Source organism: Anopheles merus, chromosome 3L, assembly GCF_017562075.2.
Source record: "Anopheles merus strain MAF chromosome 3L, AmerM5.1, whole genome shotgun sequence".
Taxonomy (NCBI): Eukaryota; Metazoa; Arthropoda; class Insecta; order Diptera; family Culicidae; genus Anopheles; species Anopheles merus.
The window spans coordinates 12,397,226-12,417,646 of NC_054085.1; the positions used below are offsets into that span (position 1 = coordinate 12,397,226).

Here is a 20,421-nt window from a genome sequence, read left to right on the forward strand (position 1 = left end):
GCCCCCCCGTATAGGTGCACAGGTGATAATTTGAATTTTCGATTGGTTTGCCGCCTTTTTCGGGCGGTTGAGGATGAGACCCCTCGTACCCTGGATGCTCGACTAGAATCAATAAATATTGAATTTCATTTTGACGAAATCAACTGTCTTGCCGGTGGTGCCGTCCCCGGAGAGATCAAACGGTTAATTTTTATCACACCGAAGAACCACCTACCCACCCGCTCACAGCTCTTCCGCCGTGGGTTGAAGAAGATTGAGTTAAAAAAAAAATAGCCACGGCATGAGCCAAGGCAGGGTGACGCCATCATCTAGTGAAAATTTATGAATAAAATATTCACATTCTTAGCCCCGGGAGGAGGGAAAGAACAGAAATCTCGTTTCTTTTCGTGGTTGAATTAATTAGAGAGCATCGCGTTTTTTACTTCTTTTAGACACACAAACGATGGGGTAGAGCTTTTTTGACATTGAGGCATACAGGAAGAGTTTGGGGAGCTTTTTTCCGTAATAGTCCGTTTATTGGATTAGATCATTCACGCTCTGGCTCGATTCCCCTAACTTGGGGATTTTTGTATTGCGGAAAGAAAACAGCAACAATCAAGCGCCATCCAACGGTTGTTTGAAGATGTCCTGATTTTTAAATGTAAATAATACAAGCACATACATACAATTACTAACACAGAATCATTCGGCAGTTAGAGAGGAGATACAATGTTGTTAAAATCTTTTTGGGAGGTGTTATAAACTCAAGAAATGTATGAAATGAAACGCAGTAGGTTTATGACGCTAGTATTTTTCTTTGACTTAACGACCTATCCGCTCAACTGGTCAGGTTTTTTGAGGCCTCTTTAACTACGTATCATGACACATGCGTCGTGGTATACCCGTCAAAAGCATGCCCTAAGTACGCTGGCGCGCATCCCTCTGGGTTCAAATCTCAAATGGACATAACTCTTGACCTGCTTCTTAATATGGCCTAAAGCTCCGAAATGCTTCTTGTTCTGACCAAAAATGAGCCACTATTTCCAAGAAGCTAGCGATAGAAGTTGCTGTGCACACGACGCACGTTGTTAAGCTTTCAAAAAATGGTGTTGAACCATTGGAGCAGAGACGTGTTTGCCTGCTCTTAACCCCTCTCCTATCCTGCAAAGGCTAACACCACGCATCAAGAAGGTGCTGCTGCTGCTGCTTACTTTTGCTGGCTTTAATGTATTCCCCTTTTTGAAACTATTAATAGACATTCTGAAAACATTCCGTGCCCGATTACCATTCGTTGGGTTGCTCTCTCGGACCAGAGATTATGATCGCCTTTTCAAGATGATTGATCGTGTAGTCCAGCGAAGGAATGGCCCTAGAGGTGGTGCCTCGCTTCCCAAGAGTGTTGGAATTGATAATTCAATCGATTACGTTCCAAAAATGGTATTTTGATTGGCATACTTGCTTAAAGTGTTTTAGCAGAGGTAAGGTGAGGTACAAATTAGACAGTTCTCGGGGAAAGGAATTTTGAAGCAGCTATGCAAAATTTGATTAATGTGGGTTTGAACGTTTCACGCGAAGTCTTAATTCAAGAATTGAAGAATTATTCAAGAATTTATTGCAAGGGTTAACACTTATACTTATGATGACGATGTAGATTTCCAAAAAGGAATGATTGACAAAGCAAAGTATACAAAATAATAGCCTAGAACATGAGCTTGAAATGTCAGTTTTATGTGCAGTTGAGTCATTGATATCAACGCCTTCCATCATTTACTCCTCAGAGTTTATTCAAATTGATCACTGGAAGTCAAGACATTGACACTATAGTCACTTTTTTTCCACGATCTCTTTAGACTTTGACATTAAGAAATCCAATTCAATAGCAACAAATTAAGCCTTTAAAATTAATCTTTCCGTCCAATTGGATCAGCTAGCGTCATTTAGCAGACATTCGTCGACAATTTATTTCGTTTCCCGTGTGAGCTTGCGAGCGTTGAAAAATTAATTATTGTTTTCCTTCACAATCGATCAACGAATGGTTTAACGTTGCCTACTGCCACCGGTCGGTCGATAAAGCTAGGCAAACCGATCATTAAATGCTGGAGAAAAAAAAACAACAACAACAAGCTAAAAGTCGTCGATCGTTTTGCACCATTCAAATGACGCACCTCTCCACCTGTTTCAGGCCGTTCTCCCCAACGGTGGCGTTAACTTAACGGGGCGCGCCCTAAAGAGGTGCATAATCGACCTCCCCGAACGTCCTGAACGGGCCCCGCGACAGCGCATTTATTATCCGTCGCGTTCGAATCCACCTGCGACCCGCCGTGCGGTCGTCCCACCAGGTTTTGATAAATGCCTTTTAATCGCCTTGGGAACCACACGTCCGCGCCGCTCCGCTAATGGTTGCGGTGGCCATTCGGCGCAACAAATCTTTCTCCCGGGGTCATAAATTTTAACCGATCGACGTTGGGTTTCCCTCCCGCCCTGCCGCGCTTCCGCACAGATTATCTCTTCCTCAACCCACCGTCCTAGTCATGCCATAGGGACAGAGAGAGAGAGAAAAAGAGAGAGCAAGGAGTGTTGGCGCAGGTTGACGATTGAGTCGATCACTTTGAGGTCAAAACATACGCGCGAAGGTGAGGGCCCCCGAAGTGGAAGAAATAAAAGAGAAGAGGAGGGAGTATAAAACCCAATTCCACATCTACAACAGCTACAAGGGCTGGGAGGAAGGGAACACCCTCGAAGCAACTCCTGCCTCTTCTATCCGCTCTCGGCATGATCGACCCACCCGCCAATTCCAAGCGAGCCCCCGGGGCAATGCTCAACCGAGAGTGCTGGCCTAACCTCCATGTAAATATCTGCCCCGACGCGCACGACGACGATGGCGACGCGTTGTCTGGCCCGACATGGCCTGGGCCAGCTTGCTCTCTCACTCTCTCGCGTGTGATTGCGCACTCATTCTCGCCACCTTGAGCGGGGACGACGTCAAAACCCTAAGGCGATCGTTTCCCTTTTTCCATATTATCTCTTTTTGCTCTTCGCTTTCCGCTCCCGCATTCCCCGGCTTGCCTGCTGCCGGGCCCGGGGCGTGAATATTGGCCGTGGAGTGTCCGAAGAACTTGGAAAACAGCCATACACGCACATACAGACACACACAGAGAGTGGTGCAACATAACACGCTTCGCGCAAGACGCGCAAGTCGTCGTTTAGCATCGAAAGGCTGAAAGGTGGACGTGGAGGAGCTCCGAGAAATAGAGAGGAGGCAACATGCTGATCGCATCTCCGCTTGAGTCTTCTTCTTCGTCTTCTACCTTTTCTTCTTGTCTTCTTCGGCCCTGTTTGTATGAGATGATGATCAGGTTAAATGAGTGATTTAGTCCTTTGACGAGGAAAGAGACCATCCAAGTCTAAGGGAAGAGTCCAACCGGCCTCCAAAAAAAAAAAAAAAAAAAAAACACACACACCCCAAAACTCTGCCTTGCCCGTTTTTGTTTGCAAAAATAAAAGCACCACCCCGTTGCTAAAACCGTCTTTTTATCTGCCTCACTTGGTGGTTGTGGTTTTTGTGGACCAGCTCTTTTAACGCCCTTCATCCCTACATCATCCCTCGTGCCTGGTTGCGGTGTACGCGCGTGTGCGATCTGCTGGCTGCGATTGAATTCCCAAAAAAGGAAACCGACTCGCGCACGCTCGCGTCGGGTTTCGGCTCCATCCCGTCTGCTGCGGTCTGCGATGGCGTTTTCGGGCTGTGCGTGCCTACGTGCACATGCGGTGCACGGTCCCCGTTTGGTTGTCGGTGTGGGTTGGTGGAAGGGTGCAGCACATTTCCAACGACTCCTTCAACTGTTCTTCGAAGAGAGTTCTGGAGATGGGGGCACGTTCTTGGCAAGAGATGGTCCCGAGATGGTTGAGTTTTCGCAAAACACGAACGAAGTGTTTGGAGCACATTTGAGGTTATCAGAAATGTTGTGGAAGTGTTTGACCGCTTGGCTTTGTTTAGGCTTTTAGCTTATCTGTTTGATTTTAAGCGTTTCGGGTGCAAACAAATCATCAGGTCTTAGAGAATACTTTCTCAATTGCTGAAATCATCAGAAGTCTCTCTAAAAATATGATTATAGATCGTCAGAAATTGGGTTCGTAAGGTTTATGTAACCCGTTCATCGTATAACCTCTTCAAGATGATCGCAATCGATTAGCGATCAAATGAATAATTTGATTCCATTTGAATGCACACAACCTTGGCGGGTTGGTCGAGGTCGTAGCAGGAATAACCCATTGATTCGCTATGACAGCTGAGTCGTTACGTTGATTTCATTAGAATTTGATCATTTAACGCCAATGATAGAGCTGATACTTTGACTGCAATGTCCAACATTAGGAAAAATGTAGATCTTTTTGTCCACTTTTCGATCTTCTTTGTATGGATTATTGATCTCAGAAAAGATTTCATATGTATATCTGTACACAGTGAAGTCTCTCTAAGGTTACTCTCTAAAGTACCTAGAGCTGAGGGATCATTTAAGTTATCTCGTGTTAAAATATAGCCCTATTTGTTCGCCCAACAGAAATATTTCTGAGAATTCGTATTCTTGACAGGCAAATGTAGCAATGGACAAGCAAGATATAATAAACTGTATGGGAATGCTTGTGTACGTTTGAGATGACTGAAATCACTTCTATCATCACACAATCTTTGAACAACAAAGATCTAGAGCTTGAAGAACTTAATCTACACTTGATCTTGCAAACGTGGATATTATTTTCCTGTTGTGATCATTAGCTCAAGATTGTTGAGAGATATTTTGGTTTAACTATTAGGACTCGATTGAGTTGTTACAAGAACTCTAATGTATTTTGAAAACCTTCGATATTCTGGAACAATTTAAGAATTTAAAATAGCTTTAGATGAGCGAAGAAACCCTGTAGTCATTAGACGACTTAAATATTCATCTAATGATAAATTCTACACTTAATGAGGTTTGGGTGAGAATGTAAGGATTTTTCTCTCCATTTAAAACAAAGGCAACGCCACAATGTTTTTACATGGTATGTCTGACTGCTGTATTCTGCCTTCAGACCTCCGAAAGATGTCCAACCATTCACTCGGCGTGCATGCGGCTGCAGTAAGTGCCTACCAAACATCCATTACACCTACAAGTCGCTGCATATTTGTGTACATTGGGAAAGTTCTTTCGCTGCCTGGCTACACCCGCCCGGCCGCCCTTCCCATCGCGCCACCATATTCAATTGATTATTTCTCTTATGCTCTGTCTTCCGATCCCCAGGGTTACGGGGCACTTTTAATGATTTTCCGTCCCATTCCCCCCTCGAGCCTCACGAGCCAAGGGCGTGCGAGAATGTGTACCATGTTGTTGTTGCTATTGTTGTTGTTGTTTGTGAACGGATCCTTCCCTTCGTAACGATCTCCGTACTCCGAACATAAAACACCCATCGCGTCGTCGATCGGTTGACTCAGCTTGCATGAGGATGCTGCTGCTGCTGCTGCTACTACCTCTTCCTGTTAATGTTGTCGAATTGCGTCCCGTTCCCCGTCTTTCTTCGACACCTCTTGTTTGCCGCCCCTTCTGGTGGCGAATCGATCGCTGGACATGGTCGCTGTTGAGCTCTGCCCGAGGGCCTATCTCATCCCTTTTTCGGTGAATTCTTGAGTCTTCTTGAGCACCGCACCGAGTGTTCCGAGGCGTCCGTCGTCCCCCAAGAGGCGCAACGGTTTGTGTGGGCAGGTGTGTGAGGTGGGTGTTGTGTATAGAGGAGGTGCCTTTAAGCCTCGGCAACCCCTCGGTACCCGGCAACATCCCGGCACCTGATCTACACACAGCGTCCCGGGGATCTGCACCCGGGGATCGAGCGAGTGTGTGTGTGTTGCCTTTCATTTGTGCGTCTTCCTCTTCTTCTGCGTGTTGTTCGCTTCTCAGTTTCCAGCTTGTCTTGCTTCGTGCCCGCGCTTGCTGACGTGGCCCATCCCTTTGGTCAGCTCTTATGCTTTTTCTCGGCTTATGCTCGATGCTGTGTAACTGCGTCGCCCGCTTTCCCCTTGTTTTGTGGCACCCTTGAACCCTTGCTGTGTGCCGGGCATGGTCCCCGCTCGTCACCACCTTCAGGTCGTTTTGAAAGTTTCACCCTGCCTCGAAAGGGATTCTCCGGGGACTGCCGGGGATAACAGAGGTAAGAGTGGGAATGAGAAGGAAAGAGAATGAGGGAAACAGAGGTTTTGCAGGGAACGAAACGATTGAAAGCAGCAACGTCAGCAACGATGATCTTCTTTGCCGCTGCTTTGCCGGCCCGGGGCGTTGTTGTCTTCCCCGTTTCTGGCAGACAGACTGGCATCGAGAGTTGTTGGATTTTTGCTAAGCACGGTTCGGGGGTGAAGAATCGTGGCAATCCGTGGTGAGGGGATCTTAAAAATGGACCTTTCCACACCGTCATGCCGTCCCCGCAGCAAGAACACGACCCATCGTCGACATGCAAGCGTACACAGGCCGGAGTCGGAGATTTCAAAACCTTCGCCGTGCCGGTCGTCGTTGCTGGTGCCATGCTGTCTGGAGTGTCTGATATTTATTTTTGAATACATGCACCCCGTGGGCGTCCGGGATGGGTGCAGGTGATGCGGGTGCAGGGTTTCTTCAGCAGAGGGTTCCCGTGCAGAGCTGCTGCTGCTGCTGCTAATAAGGATAGCCGATCCCTGGGCTAGCAGCGTAGAAGCAATGTCGTTTCCTGGTTTTTAATAGATTGTGCGAAACAGCGTTGAGTGAGCGACAGCCTATATACATACACACACACGCAGTGGCAGAACAAAACGGGCGAACCGTTTTGCAGCACGTAATGACTTCCTAATAAGTCGCATGATTTATTAGGATGCGTGACAAATGGTTGTACCACTTCTCGCCCCCCCCCCCCCACTCCCCTGTGAGGGACCATTGGACGGTTTATTTTTGGCACGACCAGCATCCTTCGCGTCCCGGTTAGCTGCGGTTTCGATACTTTTGGGGGTTGTTTTTCGGGGGGAAAAGATGAGCAAATATTTTACGCGAATGAATACTACTCCTTGCGTGGTGCAAATTTAAAGTTTTGGCAGATAATTTATGTTTTGGGGTTTTCGTGCCTTTTTTGGTTAGGTTGGGCTGTCTCGATGAAAGATAATGGTGGTCCTAAAACTGCATCCAATTTTAAGAACAGTTAATATCATATAAGATCATTGTAGTTCAATAACATTATTTGATGGTTAAAGTCATTCTTGAGCTATTAATGGTTTGTTGAAATTTAATTATGACTTATTCCCTGTAAAGTTCGTAATTTACTGTAAAGTTCTTCATTAATTTAACGATATAACTGCTACATTGAAGAAATAAATCCAAGTAACCACGGGACTGGCTACAGTCGTCAACTAGTACGACTTAACAATCTACTTGTTGTAGGTTCAAACCTCATATGCACCGTCTCCTCGGAGTAAGGACAGGTAGTCACCGAAAAAAGTCTGTTCTGTTCAATAAGTCCAATGAGTCAATTCAATAATCTGTTCAATAAGTCCCGAATGCCTGTACAGGCCGGCATGCCCACTTAGGACGTTACGTTAAGTAGTAAAAGATGAATTCGATTTCAATTTTTTTTTAATTAATTTAACTTCAACAAACAAGGAATACAATATTCCAAATTATTTGGCCAAACTGTATACCGCTCATTATGTATAATAATTAGGTAGATCGGTTTTTATTCAAATACTACATGTCATGTACATTTATTGTACATGTTAAAATAGGAGAAATAAAATATTTTTTTAAAGCTTGCTAATGTGTTATCCATCAAAACCCTACAAGGATAAACCTCATGTACAATAAATTTAACTCTTTCAATATCCTTTACTGCCATTGGGAAAATGGATGACAACATTAATTATACATATAGTTTAATTTGCCTGAAGATCATATCAATTTGTTGTAGAATTGATTTATCAATTTAATTTTCATGGTCATTTTTACGCATTTAACAGCTTTCAAATGTGTATGTTTTTCAAATACTAATAATACACTAAAAAACGTTCCTATTGCACACATATTGTTCGTATATTCGAAAATCCGGTCCGAAGGACTATTTACAGCCATTTACTAGTTGGCAAATATTTACACTTATTTTGCTGTGTTAGATGTATAGGAATCGTATTACATTTTTGTTTTTGGTAGCTTTTGAAACATTATTTGTTTTATTTTTCATCCTTTGTTGATTAATCAGTTCCAACTTTACTGCTCTTGCTACGCTTACTCAATGAGCATTTGAAGAAAACGGTTCATAATTTACCAAGCAAATGGTTGGAGCAACAAAAAAAAGCCAAATAACGAAACAATGTAATTCACACACCATAATCAAACGTTGTATATGCTGAAAAGATTCGGCTACTTGCAAACAGCAACACCATGCAATCATTTCAGCACGGCTTCATCGTTCTTCATCGTGCAGCAAACAAAAAAAAAGGCAACCGAGAACGAAATGTTTGCTGCTGTCACAATTCAAGATCAACAAGTCAAAAACGCGGTCCCGTAGCTGGAACGAAGCGAACATAATAATAATAACAACACTTAAGCAAAAGAACAAAATCAAACAGCGCAGAAAAAAGGAGTATTTCGTTGGATTCCGTTTGCTTACAAAAAAACGGCTTTCAAGAAGTGAAGCAAGGGCAGGACAAAAAACGCAACGCCTGCCGACGGATGTGGGAGGGAACCGAAAATCTTCGCCTCATTTGAAGGTTTCAAAATTTCCAAGGAACTAGAAAGAGGAAGAGGTAAATGAAGAGGAAGGGGGAAATCAGTACCACAAGGAACCTGAAACGCATTCGAAGACGAAATGCGCGCGGCCTAACCTTAACTTTATCTTCGCTTCTCAGGAAACTCTCGCTCGGTGTGAGGGGTGATGGGGAAGGGTGATCGTACCAACAAGGGAAAGGTTGACAGCATAAAAAGAGGGAAGAAGAAAAAGAAGAAAAATAAGCTATACAACGTCAGAATCAGAAAGCAGAGTATACAAAAGTTGAAATACGACGGCGCAAAAGTTTGGAGTTGGAGTTGAGAGATTTTTTGTTTCTTGTCGTTGTTGTTCCTTCATCCTTACTTTCCCTTCGCCGTGTGCCTCCGTGCGGTTCGTTCTTTAGCACTTTGCCTTCGAAAGTTCTTTTGTATCGCGAGCATTGTGTGTTCGGTGGACTGGAGGACGAAGAGGAGAGGAGAGTACTGCTGCTTGAAGCATAATGTTGCTACCAGCGGCGAAACAGTGCGCCAGAACCGGCAGAGAGAGAGAGAGAAAGAGAGAGAGAGAGAGAGAGAGGGAAAGAAAGAGAACCAGAAGGACTCGAAAATCACCGCATAATAATCTGATTAAGAAGAAGCATAAGTAGCGCCCACAGCATAAGAGCAAGGTGTGGGCCGCAGGAGTGGTCCCGGAGGACGCCAGCGGCGGTGGCCAGGCCTTTCAGGCATTTGTTCGGTGGCGTTGCCCAGTTGTTGTTCGTAAACTGGTTGGGCTCTATGTTGGCTTCCTTTGGTTAAAGGCGATCAGTTTCGGAAACACTGTTCCCGGTAGAACGCTTTGCTTCTTTTTGCTTTGCAGTGGTGTCTGTGTGTGTGTGTGTGTCACCAGTAGCCATTGTCACCCTTGGCTATCAGGCTCCTTGGCAACCCGCGCGTAACCTATTGCATTTGGGCATTGGGAGAAGGTGTTTGTTTCCCCCATGGGAGGAAGAAACAGACCAGAAACTGCCACTACACACACGGGAGTAATGCACCATTCAGTTCATTTGTTGCTGATGGTGGTGTGCGCTTGCGAGCCTCGGATGAACAGGGGTAGCGCTGGTCTTTCGTGCATGAATGCATCTCGATTCGGAGAGGATCCTTTTCATTCCCTTCATAGTCCGTTCCGGTCCCGGGACGTGGAATTGGACGGATAGGATTATCGGGCGAAACAGGGTGTCGGCCCGGCTACTATCCCCGGGCTAACGACAACAACGGTGGCCCCGTGCAATGATCATGAAAGACGATCCTCGGTAAATCTGTGAACTTTGCTGTAATCCTTGGCGGAAAGTTGGGAAAACAAATCTACGAGCGAAACGAGGGGATCGGGAATGGGTAAAAGCAGTTGAAAGGAACAATGTGCGGTACTTGCATTGTTTGTCTGTTGATCATTAGATCTTACTGATAGGTTGGATGAATGTACCAACAACGGGGAAACAATGGTTTTGGAAATATTTGCTCTTCATGGATCATTTAAAGTTTTTCTCTGGAAAATACTATGGAACATCTATGAACCTTCCGTAGTAATATTGTTATTCATTTGCGCTTCACGGTGACTTGTGCTAGACAATCTCAGGTGTAGATCAAAATCGTTTTTTTTTTCACGGAGTACCATTCTAATGACTGGATTAACTGGAGAATTATGATTAGCATATTAGATCTATAATGTTAAAATTCAACAAAACTTGAGTATAAGCAACCAAAAGTAAAAAACAATCCATCAATGCATATTTTTATGGTTTTGAACTTATGATTTTGTACGAAAAAAAGCTATACAAAACAGACATCAAGAAGCAACACATGGGCTCTCAACTGGAACCCATTGAAGCATTCTAGACTATGCCGGAGCATCTGATCGCCAACAAAAGTCTAATGGACCGTGCAGTGATCCAGATTTTGTTGTGTGGTTTCATAGCCAAGGTTCTGGCCATCTGCACCGTGTGAGTCAGTCACATAAGGCTTTGAAGACTTCACATTGACACAGGAATCAAGAACTTACCTTTGATTACCTCCAATAAATCAAGCATGCACACCAGATCTTTTGAAAAGACTCAAACTACCTGATAGATAACACAGCTAATCACTCTTCTCTTCTTAATATATTGCAGTTATAATTCTTGTCCAGTGGGATTGCCATTCGTGATTACACACGATCGTTTCCATGAAGATTCTATTCGATGACAGCTAGAGCATTTGATATTGGTGTACAAATGTGAACAGGAAGAGGTAAGTAATAAAATATATTAAATATAGATCATAAATATCTTAGATGTCTAGACAATCCAGGGGTTCATTGTACTATGAGTCGTTAAAGTTGCAGTTCAATAGACATCTGGAGGACACGCATCGACCGTATCGGCTATTGATGTACTAAAATAGGATCTTTGAAGAAGTTATATTATTCTACAGTCTAGTCAATCCTGTGTGGCAGCAGAACGCGCATCAAAGGTACACGCATAAAACAATTGTTTTTGTTAGCATAATGCTTCTGCAAGCAAAGGGTATTGCATCCGGCTTAGTTGAAAGAACTACATATCCCATGTAGGTAGGCGATCGACGTGCGTTGGTAAAATATGTCCCACTGTCGTCAGCGCAATGACCTGCCAGCTCGATTGATGTTTTAAAATAATAGCGTCTGAAGTAGCGTTGTTATCTCAGCATTGTACTCCTCCAGACCAGTACCACCGTGAAGGAACATGCTGATGCGAAAGGCGAAGGAGATCATCGCTCTAGCTCTAAGTGTGTGGGACACGTGTAGCATCAAAAAGACATTAGATGTTGTTAGCATTAGACACTACAAAGTCGATCGTTCTGCGTTGGTTTGAGGTATGAAAACACCGGAAGGCAGATCAAAGTTGGCCAAACATGGTGAGATTGTTGAACTTTTCGCCGTTGTCGCCCAACATAATTCTGATTGTAGGCATTTTTTCCACATCTTTCAGGGTGGGATTTTCGACCATATGCGGTACACCTTTCGAAGGCATCTTTAAATAGCAACTGCTAGGCTGTATCCAAAGCACTGACGCATCGCACAACTACCCACACTGGGGTAAGCAGCAGTGCCTGTACAATTTGCAACGGGTGCAATGCTCGATGCTTCGCGATCGATCGCCGTGCCGTGGGAGATGCTGCGCAAATGAAAAGAAACGGCGTAGGAATGATAAACGGGAAAGGCAGCAAACACATTCTACACACTCCCTGCCCACGCACAGGAAATCGTAAAAGTGCATGTTGCTCGAGTGCGCCCGATTTGGCGCAAAAAGAAGAAGAGGAAGAAGCCGGGCAGAAGGGCGGCGGCTAATGCGATATAGCTGCGCGTAGCGCGTCGGTGCCAGCACGTCTAGCGCTGATGGTGCCTCCCCAGCCCCAGTGTGATGTGGTGGGGAGTTGGAAGTTGGAAGGTTTCCGGCGCGAGGGGAGCGTATGCTCAGCGAACGAGGAAGCATACAAAAACACACACACACACACGCACGTACGTACGCATGCACATAAACAAGTACGCGTCCATATCCGCCGCCGGGGGACACAGCAGGGCTGATGGGGCGGGCGCGATCGTTTCAAAAAACGGCGCGCGTTTTGGTTGCCTTTTGCTCGACGCGCTCACGACGCTCCACGCGGCCCCACTCGCTGAGGTTAGGGCGGGTGTTGCGCGAGTGCTCCCCATCTTCTACACACAGCCACACACTCACCGTATCCATGTGTCTCCCTTCCAACGGTTTGTCTCGGGAGCACGGGCCAGACTTTTTGACGCTACGTGTGTTATTTTCACTGCCGCGCGCTCCGCTTGCTATCTCTCGCACATACGCACAAACGGCATAAATCTATTGACCGTGTTCCCTTCCATTTATGTGTGTGTGTGTGTGTGTGCTGGGACGACGACGGGTTCTTTATTTGCCCGTTTATCATCTGAATTTTATCTCGAAAAATACTCTTATCTCAAATTCATCACGCGTCTCTCTCTCTCCCTTTTGCTGCGGGGAAAGGGGTGCCCACCGCCGAATCGGGGGGGTTGTTCGGGTTTCCTCCACGCCAGAGAATGGAGAGAAGTGTCCAGAACCGGTTAAACCACCACCACCATCCCCCTCAAGAAAAGGGATGTATTGTGTTGTGCCTGCAGCTACCGTGCATTTTTGGGAACCGATCGATTGGATTTTTTTTTTTGGGAAATGGTTTATTTATATTAGCCCCAGCGCCTTAGTTGTTCAAACTATCGAGGTCGTCTTTTCGGCTGGGTCCGTCGAAATGTGTGTGTGTGTGTGTGTGTGCTCTGTCAGTCTGCGTGGTCGTCTTTTTTTTGGTTGAGAGATTTTTGTTTTAATGGGTCTTGTTGCCTGAGAAGATGTTTTTTCGTTCTGGAGTTCAGATCTTTAGTATTATTTTTAATGCTTCATTGAATTAGTCTCGATTGAAAGACTTCAATTGTACCTAAAAGGTTTGGTTATTGGAACCGTCCCAGGAAGACTTCATATTCTGAATGTTAAGATCAATAATACTTTAAATATGTAAACTACTCATTCTCCAACAAATAAACCAAAAATGATGCACCTTTCTATTTCGAACATCTCAAAAAAGGTACTAAATGCTACTACCCCTCCTATCCTGGTGGTTTAGTGTGTGGGAAATGCGTTCTAATGAGCGGGCAACGGGTGTTTACGGAAAATTACACGCTTCAGATATTATTAGAACCATCTCGAAGCTCGTACCGCCACGACCCCCGTTCAGTGCTGCTGCATCGCGCTTACGCATCATCCCCTGCGCTCGTTAATAATGCGCAATCTCCAAAAGCCGTCATCATCGGTCGAAGAAGACCACCCCGGCGGACCACATCAACCGAGGATCGCCGTCCAACGTTTGATACACAAATCGTATCATTTCGAGTGGGATTCGAGAAGAGCATTAGCAAAACCGACTCCCCTTCTCGTGCACGTTTGTGTGTATGTGTGTGTGGTCAGGAAATTGACCACCCCACAGGCACACAGATACGTACCATCGATTTACGTAGTCTTCCATCATGCCGTTTGATCTGGTGATGTGTCGTTTTATTTATGAATTGAAAAAAAAAACGCACGCGCGGTGTGTTTAAAGTTCTGTGGGATGAGTGGTTCGAGTGTTGAATTCTGGGCAAACCCGGATGTTTTGCGTGTGTGTTTTGGCTTTGTATCTAGTAGTAATGCCATGCTTGCTTGGTGGTTTGGTTCGATCAATCGATCTTCATTTCGATTCTTTTCCTAACGGCGAAAGTGATTGAGTGTTTGATGATGTTCAAACGAATGCATTATGTGTTGTGTGCGTGTGTGCGTTTGTGGGCGGGTTATTGGGGCGGGTTAGATGGCTTCCGTTTTGGATGATTAATCGACGGAGAACACACACTGCTAGAGCGGGAGTCAGTAAATCATATGATGATCTTTTTTGGAAGATCATTTTTTGTAATGTTTTCTTGGAGATCTTTTGGTAGAAATAAAAGACTTTTAATGAAGTTTATTTAGTATTGGAGTACGAGAAGTTTGGGTAGTTTCAACACTGTGCGAAAAATCGACACTCCTGGAGTTTCAATATTTCCCAGTATTTTGGAAAAACAAAAGTTGGTACACCTTATTTATACAAGTATTCGCGGATGTACGCTTTGAATGCGGACCTGAGGCAATAGCGTTTCTCGAATATTAGCGCAAGTCAAAATTTGAGATTTTCAATCAAATTATAGCTAATATTCGTACAGTTTTTCGTCAAGTGGTAGGTTTCAGCCACTAGATTAGTTAATTGATCTGATTGCTCCTACATATTACAATTTTGCACCAGCTGCAGAAATTGCAGCTGGTTTTTATAATTCAACCAAAACGAAATTTATTTGACATATTAATGTGTCAAATTCAAGGTGTATGAATATTAGGAGGTGAAGTGTTTTAGAGCAAATTGACATTTCACAACTTGACATAACAATACTGGTGGCTCCGTTATTAAAATAGGGAAGGGCTGGAGAGGGGTGTAGAAGATTGTATGCGATTTGACATAACAATACTCAATGATGGTGCCCGGCAAACGTGCTACTAATTCACCTCCTCAATAAATACACCTTGGTCAAATTGGTGTGATAATTGATGTGTCAAACTTTGTTGTGTCACTTTGTTCAAAGAACTGTCAAATTGAGACTGACAAAGACTGTGAGTACCTGTACTAACTATTTCGGTTATTTTGAGTCACCATGCTCTAGGTATAAACCTGTCTATTGCCAAAATAATTAACAAAAAAAAACATGGTGCTTTTGACTGAGAGTCGCTATGAAGTTGTACTATATCGAAGTTTGTAGTTTTTTTTTATTATACTAGATAGAATAACATATGTGGCACCAAAACATATGTGACGAGGGGGTTGTAAAATCGACACCACACAGTATGATGCCTGTTTGTAGTATATTAATATTATATTTATATCGTAATTTGAAAGTGCCTATATGTTCTAAAGATTTCTTACTTAGTGGGAGTTACCTTTTCTACGTTAAATACTCAATATAGTAATGCTTTAGAGACTTTAAGACTCTGGGTATTAACAAAATAAAGCAGCCAATAAATATCATATTTATTATTATATTTATTATTATTATAATTTATTTATTATTATCTCATAGAACGTCTGAACGTCATAGAACGAAGCTCGGACACAAATCATTTATTTAGCATCATGATCAGGCTGAACAGCAGAGAAAAAAAAATTCAGCATCTACATGATCTGGAGAGCCGTTTGTATGGGATCATAATATAATGACCAATGTTTGATTTTTGGCTTTTGAGTTAGCAGAGAAACACAAAATTAAACACACAACCATTTTATGAGAAATAGAAGACAGCTAGAAGAGACTGGTTGCTCAGAGTTTTAAATTAATCCGAACCATAAACTACTTCATGAGTTTCTTCACTGTGGAACCTGGTTCATTTCTTCATTTCTTGCGCATGTTTCAATAATGTTTTGTGTATTTTTTTATCACAAAATTGGTATGAAATACTTTGATGAGCTCAAATTAAAAAAAACTGGCGATTTTAGTTTATTATTGCTATAGTTATAACCAATTTGTCGAAAAATACATCATAGAAGGAATTGTCCAGAATTTATCCGGTTATTTGTTTAATCTGCAATTGATATTCTGCTGAGTATATTTGGCTCCAATTACGATTCTCTGCTCTAATGAAGCACGTGTCGTAATGACAACTTAAATGATACCAATATGTGGGGCGATTGCAATCCAAATCAATGTCCTGCAACAATGCCAAAATAAGTATTTCTATCTTAATAATAGTGACACAATCCTACAATGATATAATTTTAAACAAAACCAAAAGTTGCACAGTTGCAATAGAAAAGTAATTCATACGAAAAGTCAACGAAGGTGGGATTTTATTCAATCCATTAAAGGAATTAAAGGGAGATATTGGGTAAAAAATTTCAGATCATTGAAAAAATCTTCAAAAAACCAAATTTGACATCAACGTACCCAAAAGATACAACTTTTTTTCATGTATTATCAATCATCCGTACCCAGAACGAGTAAATTTTCTGAAAATCTACGAACTTATTAACTGAAAAAAAAAGAAATTTTTCTAGGCATCATCAACTGTTTCAAAATTATCACAACCATTGAAAAATCCTGTAAATTCGCACATTAATGAACTTTTTACACAATGCATTTTGTTTGGCAATGCATAATGTCTCTTGAAAATCTTTACATTATTGTGCATTTTACTGTTTTAAAAGTAGCAAGATCAATGTATCTTCAAAAGAATCAAATCGATGTTTTATGCTAGAATCAAAGTTCAAAATACGTTCAACACGATGGTGTACTTCCATTATTTTCATTAATCTAATGTCATTTTCTTTCTTTCATGGTCATTTCGATGAAACGAAATGAATGATGGAAAATATTATGCTGACGATCACCTTGACAGGGTAAGACATCTTCTTCTTCTTCTTTGGCTCAACAACCGATGCCGGTCAAGGCCTACCAACCCACTTGTGGGGTTGGCTTTCAGTGACTTATTGATTTCCCCCCATAGCAGGATAGTCAGTCCTACGTATGGCGGCACGGTCTATTTGGGGCTTGAACCCATGACGGGCATGTTATTAAGTCGTACGAGTTGACGACTGTACCATGAGACCGGCTCATGGTACGGGGGGGGGGGTAAGACATCATTCGGTTTAATTTTACCCGAACGATCATCAACAGCAAAATGTGAAACAAAGTGCTTTGATACTTTCATACCTGTTTACCCGAGAGCTTATCAAAACGTGCGATTGTAAATAAAATTAAATAAAACGTAAATGAGCGATTTATTAAAAAGGTCAACCACGACCCAAATGGGCTGTGCTGTGCCATATTTTGCTCGCGCAAAATTCCATATCCCTTGCACCACAAACACGAGTACTTACGGGGAACGTTTTCATTCCATCATCTCTTCCCCCTGAAGCCAACCGAAGCCAGAGCAAGCGTGTATGATGAATTGGTTAAGACTGTTGCTGCTGCTGCTGCTTCTGCTGCCAACTAGTGATGGGTAATCCGGAGCGGAGTCATGGATCAACTCCAACTCCGGTGCGCAAAATATGACTCCGACTCCGGATCACAACCGGATTCAACTCCGGATCAGTCCGGATCAGTCCGGATCAGTCCGGATCAGTCCGGATCAGTCCGGATCACTCCGGATCAGTCCGGATCAGTCCGGATTACTCCGGATCAGTCCGGATCACTCCAAATCACTCCGGATCACTCCGGATCACTCCGGATCAGTTCGGATCAGTCCGGATCAGTCCGGATCACTCCGGATCACTCCGGATCACTCCGGAGCAGTCCGGATTACTCCAGATCAGTCTGGATCACTCCAAATCCCTCCGGATCACTCCGGATCACTCCGGATCAGTCAGCCTCTCATGTTAATCGTGAAGATAGAATCGTATGCCCTCGGCTGTGCAATCCGGCGTGGGCAGGCCCGTGGACGCCGTCTGTTCGCAGACATTCAGACTCATTCGGACTGATCCGAACTGATCCGAAGTGATCCAGAGTGACCCAGACTCATTCGGACTGATCCAAACTGATCCGAACTGATCCGGACTCATTTCATCTGATCCGGATTAATCCAGATTGATCCGGAGTGATCCGGACTGATCCGGAGTGATCCGGAGTAATCCGGAAGTATCCGTAGTGATCCGGAGTGATCCGGAGTGCTCCGGAGTAATCCGGAGTGGTCCGGAGTGACTGATCCGGACTCGGAGTCGATGAGTCCGGAGGTTTGCTCGTGCGCACCCCCCTCCCCCCCACCCGGTAAAACAATCCGGAGTAACTCCGAGTCCGACTCCGAGGGGTACCGGAGTCGGATCGATCCGACTCCGGTAAAAAATCGTATTTACCCATCACTACTGCCAACCCCCAGTGGTACGACTTTTAATTTACGATTTCGATAACCTTGCCGGAACGGTTTTCAATGGACTTTAATATTTTTAACGATCCATAAAGATCTCTTACATTCTGCTGGGACGAGACGACGGGTGGGTCGTCGTTTGCTTTGCAAACGATAAGTTTTTACGACAACTGACCGGTGCCGGTGGCGACCGTTTCCAGCGAAATGGGAAGATTACGAGTGCACAAATCTCGTGTTGTTTTGACTGAAAAACGGTTCAAGCGATCACTCGCCTAACGCATCATCACCGTCCGACATACGGCTACGACAACGACGACGAGGATTTATGTTGTCTCCAGCGACATTAATTGCAGTTCGGACTTAGGGAATAACATTTGCTTCTGCTTCTTCTTTTTCCGCCCAAATGTGGGTGTTTTGGGGAGTGGTGCCCAACCGTCAACCAGGCTCAGACTACGATGATAACGTGATACAGGGCACACAGTGTGTGTCAGCTTCTACTCTTTCTTTCCCTTGATGCGTTTGCGTTGATGCTTCCGCTGACAGCTTCCGGAGACGCTTGGTCTGGGTCGGAATGTCATTAATGTTATTTGACTGGATGCGCTCCAAAGGGACTCCATCCCAAAGAAGGCCCACGAGCACGGCCCACAGGCTTCTGAATTCCAGACTCCCGTCGACCAATTCCCGAAGGAGTTGTCAACGCCATTGGGGATCGGATCGGAGAGAAGGACTCCAAAACGGGTCCGACTGTCAGCTTCTGCTACTGCTGTCCTCTGCTGTGCACCGAAATAAATACAGAAGAGCAAGGGAAGGAAGCTGGAAGCTGGCATATAAAATAATGTGTTAGGCTTCTTTTGCTCCGCGAGGCCAAGCGGCCGTCTCCCCGTCGATTAAGGGCAAACGCGCGCTGCATATCCCCAAGCTGTGCACAGCCGGACAAAAACACGCAAGTCAGCAAAACATTCCAGCACCGCGCGGGCTCACGGCGGGAGCATTCGTGTCTGTAAAAGATGGACGTTTAGAGATCGTTTACCCTGGACGACAAAACTCCGATCGCTGCCGGTTAATAATGCGCACACGCCACATGCCTCCCGGGGCCATATCGAAAAGGGGGGGGGGTGAGTGAAAAAAGGCGATGGGTGGCAGCATTATGCTAATTGTTTGTGCTCCTTAGTGGGCACAAAGGATAAGTCATACCGCCACTAACCCTTGGTGGCGTTCATTGGCGGATGCTTTAATCTAATCGGCTACTTGGCAGCTCGTAAAGTACGGCACCACCACGAACTCCACTGTGAGTGTCGCGCTTGGTGGAGGTAATAAACGAAATAATTGTGCCACGATTGGCTAATGCAGCGCTTTTATGGGGTGGTGGCAATTTCATTTCGCCGGACAGTACTAACCGAGGTGTTTCGTTTAGTGTTATGGGAGTTTAATTAATGTGTGTGTTTGTGCTTTTGGTCGTTGCTGAACTGTTGAAGTGATTTGTTCTCATCAGTGAGCTATTTTATTATTTGTTAATTTCGTTGAGAAAATCTAAGTTAAAGCGTCTTTTGTCAAATAAATGGTTTCCCTTTTTTAATTTTTAATGTTTTGTGTCGAATGTGTTTGTTTGTTAAACACATTTCTATATCATTTTGTCAAATTGTCCCAAAGTGTAACATGAATGAATGAATGAAAAGGTAGTAACATAATAGTCGTTGCCGCTAAATTTGGCCTTTAAGGAGCTATGGTTTGCCTCGATGATGTCAAATTGTGAAATTGTGTGCCAAAATAGGTAAATTTAAGTAACTTTATTAATAAAAAATAATATACTGGGAAAAGTCGTTTCTCCGGGCCCCAATGAGACTCGACCTCGCCCGGATATTCGAATAACACGAATGGATCAACGTATATATTTGGATGTTTAATAATTGGTGATTTACACCTCGAAGTTTTTTAGAAATTTGTATTATGTTTTTGTAAAACCTAGGCAGTTTTTATTACCCAATTTTTTTTTGATGGGAAAATTCGAAATTTGCCATGACAAGCTTTTTGTGTCAGTGTTTTTATATGAAAATGTACCCTGACAACGGTCGGTTTCTTTCAAATATCCTTTTCAGCACGTAATATCACCTTTGTATTAAACTCGGTCATTTCGGTCAACAGCACTCTTAAGCAGGGGTCTCCAAACTTTTCAGTTTGCTTCGCAAAAAAAGAACAAAATGAGGCCAAATTTAACGTTACTTTTTGGTTAATGGGTTAACGCTTAAATCTCG

At 43.8% G+C, this 20,421-nt stretch overlaps 1 long non-coding RNA gene across 4 annotated transcripts in view; it reads left to right on the top strand.

The window, feature by feature from the left end:
• LOC121598254 overlaps nucleotides 1-20,421 on the top strand; it is a 132,294-nt gene that overhangs the window by 87,110 nt on the left and 24,763 nt on the right. The window contains exons 4-7 of one of the 4 annotated variants that reach the window (XR_006005541.1): nucleotides 10,880-10,997; nucleotides 11,086-11,219; nucleotides 11,317-11,639; nucleotides 11,714-13,211. This is a non-coding gene — a long non-coding RNA (uncharacterized LOC121598254). Of the gene's footprint in view, nucleotides 1-10,879; nucleotides 10,998-11,085; nucleotides 11,640-11,713; nucleotides 13,213-20,421 lie in introns of those variants that run through there. The other 3 variants (XR_006005540.1, XR_006005539.1, XR_006005542.1) reach the window with 3 other exon arrangements.